This window comes from Halyomorpha halys, unplaced genomic scaffold, assembly GCF_000696795.3.
Source record: "Halyomorpha halys isolate HHAL.00 unplaced genomic scaffold, Hhal_1.1 Scaffold738.1, whole genome shotgun sequence".
Taxonomy (NCBI): Eukaryota; Metazoa; Arthropoda; class Insecta; order Hemiptera; family Pentatomidae; genus Halyomorpha; species Halyomorpha halys.
Genome location: NW_027107601.1, coordinates 376,258 through 381,773, shown reverse-complemented (window position 1 = coordinate 381,773; position 5,516 = coordinate 376,258). Strand labels below are relative to the sequence as shown.

Sequence of the window (5,516 nt, the reverse complement as noted above, 5' to 3'; positions counted from 1 at the left end):
TTTCAATTAAAAATATTTACACTTAAATGAACGATATTCTGTTGGTGGAAAATCCTGGGATGAGTTGTTGAAGCGTTATCTGTCTAATATACCCTTATAACTAACTACCTTCTACTAAAATAAATATAAAAAAAGTTAACTTTAAACACAAAATAATATAATATTAAGAACATTTTGGAATGCTTCCCAATTTATATATTTTTTTTACTTCAGTATTTATTTTCTTCCGCAAGGCATATTTTCGTCTCCCTACTGCTTTTCTTCGCATGTTAAAGTAAGCATAAACTAGGTTCTATTGAAACAGAAAACAAACAGAGAACTTTCAGGCTCCAGGTCGCACGATATTTCGTCTCAGCTGAACATAAACTTACCCAGGGTCGTATTTTCGCTTGAGTATGGTTCGCTGCGTTTCTGGATTGTAAATAATACTGCAGTGGTAAGGTTCTCTATCTTTTGAAAGATATATCATTGCAATTTACTTTTTAAACAGTTTATATTCTTATATTTTCTATTCATTTAATTCAACATTCAATTATCATTCCAATAGTTACATATGAAGAAAAGCTGAAATTTAAAAAAATAGTAAAGAACTTATTAAAAGAAAACTAGTATCCTTAAAGTTCGTCCTAATTTTTAAAGCCTTTTTTTTTTTTAATAAAAGAAAAATTATTTTAGCAATTTTAAATTACAAAAAAAATTGTCTACATATTGACTTCCATATCACAGCCTTCGAAGAATGGTGTAATTGAAGGATTAAAATAAAAATCAAAAAATCCCATTAAATTACCTTTACCCTACGTCGTAAACCTACTGTCTGCCCTACAGTATACTTCAATAATGTTGTTCTTACCCCTGTAGAACAGTTCCGCTACCTTGGACTACATCTGAACAAATGACTAACCTGGAATCCTCATACAAGACTGAAAAGACAGGAAACTGCACGTCGATTCAGAATATTTCGAATATAACAGCACTTACTAGACAAACGGTCCAAACTTCCAATTCATTACAAAAGACTGATACATGACAATAATAAGGCCTGTCTGGACAAACGGCGTTGAACTTTGGGGCTCCACTAAACCTTCGGATTCCTCTCGTATCCAATCCTTACAATCCAAAATCATTCGTAAAATGCTCCAAACGTTATCACAAATAAAATCATCCAAAAAGACCTTAATGTTCCATTTGTAACCGATCTAGCCCGAACCAGATATCAATCCCTAAACACTCATAAACTCCCTAACCACTCAAACCCATAAGTTTCTAATTTTGCTTCCTCTTTTATTTCGGACAATCCTCTGAGGCGTCAGAAAAGAAGATGGCCTCGAGACCTAATATTGTAAAAATGTGTTTAGAGTGCTACCAATGGGTAGTTTCTCTATATGCTTGTACTATACCATTACGATATTATTTAAAATTTACGTGATGTGTTTTATGTACAGTAGTAAATATCAATAAATAAATTTAAAAAACAAAACAAAAAATAATTTTGACTTTCATGCCATCCTCAGGAACAAAATACTCACAAATGCACATTCTTGTGTGGACTCATAAACTCGACTTACAAAGCAGAGTAGGTTACACAAGGGTTTCAAAATGGATGTGATTATAAGGAATTATAACGGTTATTCCACGGCCTTCTAAATCAAATTGGTTTTAATTTATACTGTATAATATTTCTAATTTATTTAGGTTAAAATTTAATTAATATTATACTAGAATTTAAGTTTATCTATAATTTTCGCATAATTTATGTTTATACCCATCATATCTGTTCGTAAATTACATTTATTATCTAAATGTTGGTTTATATAAATGCTGTTATTTTACGCTTGCTAATGCTATCTACTGTTTATATTACTTTAGGTTTTTTGAAGTTAAAAATATGTTTGTAATTCGTACCACTACAAATAGAATTATAATTACGATTTTAATATTAAGAGAGTATTATAATTATATAGGTAATATTTTTTATAATGATAAAAGAATAAATATAGCTGTAATGAAAACGCGTGTTTTTGTACTAATTTACTAATTACTAAGCAATTACAGAAATATAATGAAAAAAATTATATATATTTATGTGAATAAATTAAATATAAAATCTGAGGAAGAAAATGATGGTCTAGGGTTTAGTCAGTGATGAATACAAATAAGTAAAACCTATTTAATTAGTGCCAACGTTTCGGTCAGAATTTCAGAACTTCATCAGGGCTAAACCAGAAAAAAATAAGGTAACAACTGTAATTGATAAACGTAAAATAGACTTACTAGAAAGTAAAAAGAGGCCAAATAATATTAAGTACATAAGTTGTATGGAAAGAAAATGTGTAGCAAAAGTATTGTAAAATGATGAAAGTAGTATGAGAATATAGTAATATTAAAATTATAAAATACGAAAGAATGAGAAAATAATATCTAGATAAGTCTTTTATGAAAATCTTGTAAACAAATAAATGTAAAATTTGAAAATATAAAGATTAAAAGATACTTTTAATATATTTATAATCTTTACACTTTCTTGAGACTGGTTTATTTTGTTTAAAAAAATAATTCAATTTTTATCCATTTTTGTCTCAAGACATTTTATTTTTCTTATAAGTCCGACGTTTCGGCCAATCCGGCCATCCTCAGGGACGTCTACCATAAAACTGCTTTTATTACATGTATGATCTTATAACTCAAATTAATTAACATTATTATTCACAATTTATCTTACCTTAATACAATTTTGGAACTAATATTATTTAAACACTAAGCTTCATGCATATGCTATTCTGCCCAGGTCACAACAACAATTTCTATAAAACATTAAAAACATTAGGTAAACATATTCTTTTGTTAATAAGTATATCCTACATTATGTCTAATTACCTAATTAGTCAACTTTTAGATTAAAAACAAAAATTAAACTTCATTTATCACAGTCACTTGTTAAAACTTTTGCACAACCTTCCTCCACTCAGTTCAAGCATTAAAAAAAATATTTATTATAACAATATTTTTGTTAATTTTTCTCTTTATTTCATTAGAAAAATCACATCAAGGCTAATTATAACTATCCACATTTAATTTATCCCATATTTTTCATAAATTAATTTTACTTAATATCTCTGCATAGTTTTGGTTCAAAGTTCTTGTATCTGTTTTGAAATTTACAGTATAATTAATTAATTATAATCTTGTGGTCAATCGTATAATTAATTAATTGATTGACCACAAAATCGTAATTTTGACCAAATCATCTCCTTGCACGACCGTCGATCTAGTAATAGTATTTCCTGACTCTTTATGGTTGTATCGGTACAGATTTATAAAAAGTACTTTAGAGGATTAATACCTGAAGAAAAAATGACCTACAAATATCGACTATTTTTATATACTTTATATTATATTATGTTATTTTATTATTGTACAAAGTGGGTTTAACAATGTCCTAAGGAGTTTTTGCCTTGATCATTCTCTTTGCCAGTTAATAATTTAAATATTAAATTTTAATAAATATTCATTTTCTAAATTATTAAATTAAATACTCTTTAAAAGCTACTCTTTCATACACAGACCTGTTCTTGAGGCACTTCTTCAAGAATAAATACAAACTTTATTATTATAAAGAATAAAATATATTATTAATAAAGAAAGATGTATGAGATAATAAATCCAAGACAAATAATATCCTAAGTAATATTGGGTGTGAGCTGGTATTGGCATATGTGTCTATCGCCGCCCCTCCATTGTGTTGACAGCTTAGATTGATTTTCCAGCTCCTATTTTCTTTTTTGTTTCCCCTTTTTAATCACAGGATACGTTTTTTGTAGAGCCTGTATTCCATTCCTGGTCTGGAAGGATTTAATTTCTAGATATTACTTGGGTTTATTGTATAGGTAGGTATTGAGGTATAGGTATAGATATTAAGTCTCATTGTATAGTATTATGCACCATCCAATATACAATACTTTTTTTGTGTTCCGGAAGAATATAAATTGAATAAAATGTTGTTCCATTGCCCTAAATTGATAGAAAAATTTGTAAGAAATGTTATCCCACCAGTTTATTTCTTCAGTGATATGGACGCTAGTGTTGAAAAATATAAATTGTAAAATCCCTGTTATCATTTAATATAATAGTAATTTAAATATTATAATTAGTATATTTATTAATTAATATAATTTAATGGAGATGAAATAACACTTTTTGATACAATTTCTACTTGTGCAAGACAGACCAAATAGCGTTTAACTCATAGTTAATTTCATCAGGTGTCATTTGCTTCGAATAATAATATTAGTAATAAAAAGTTTAATAATGTACGTAATGATTTTTAAAAAAAGTTAAAAATTATTACAGAATAGTTTATTATTTGAATTATTTAATTATATTTAAAAAAATATATATTTTTACTATAAAAATTATTATAAAAAATTAATAAAATATCCAAGTGTTTTAAATATTCCATCTACATATATATTCGAAATTTAAAACCTCAAATTTTGAGTGAGGTAATCTTTTTTTCATGACTTGTTGATATAAGCAACAATAATTCAAATAACACTGAGTGATTTTTTTTTTTTTTTGTTCTGGAATAGTAATAAAATTACATTGACTTTACGAGATGTACGTAATTCTGTTCTTTTATATTTACCAGTCCATAAAGGAAACCTCTGTATAGCTGACAAAATATTCTTCATCCGTGGTGTTCGTTATGCAGAGGTTTAACTGTACTTGGAAAAAAAATCACTACCGCATTGTATTTAGTCAACTTAAGAAATATTGGTCAAAATAATAATTTCCTTGTTTAATAAGTTCCATATAAAAATTTAAAATATGTTTAAAAATTATTTTGGAGGCGCCGGGCATCGATCCCGGTACCTCTCGCATGCTAAGCGAGCGCTCTACCATCTGAGCTACGCCCCCTCTTGTTAACAAATTCAAAACAGTTAACATTTGAACTGGATTTCGAAACGCGGTGAGCGAAGGATATCCAGTCATAGACCGGTTAGAGGACTTCTGTGGTATACAGACGTACACTACTCAGCAAGAGCAAACAACTGGCCCCAAACAATTAAGCCAACACAATTTACAAAGATGAAAATTTTGTAATAATATTTTGGAAACCAACGTCAGCTCCCTTAAAGAGAATACCATGAAGATTTGTTGATTTATAGGTAGGTAATTTCTTCAGGTATTTTGCTGCGCAAAAGCATAAAATGTGACCACGATATCCTTCAATGATTTATTACGTTACGAAAAAAAATATATATATATCTTAAAATTAATAATTAAATAAAAACTTGATATATCACTTACGCTGTAAAATCAAATAGGGTAAAAAAAATTAATAATATGTTGTTTATACTGTTAACAAAATAAATAAAAATATCACCACCACATATATTTCTTCATATCGCCTCAACCATCGACTCTCCTTGTATAAAATTATTGTATCTAAAAAAATATATTTATTGACATTTACAACTGTATTTACATAAAAATACATCTAGAAAATTTAATTCTAG

The 5,516-nt window shown here is 27.8% G+C and overlaps 1 non-coding gene across 1 annotated transcript; it reads right to left on the bottom strand.

Annotated features, from left to right (window-relative positions):
• Positions 1 to 4,841: 4,841 nt before the first annotated feature.
• TRNAA-AGC (transfer RNA alanine (anticodon AGC)) lies at positions 4,842 to 4,914 on the bottom strand. The gene has a single exon. It is a non-coding gene; the product is annotated as a tRNA-Ala (tRNA).
• Positions 4,915 to 5,516: the final 602 nt, after the last annotated feature.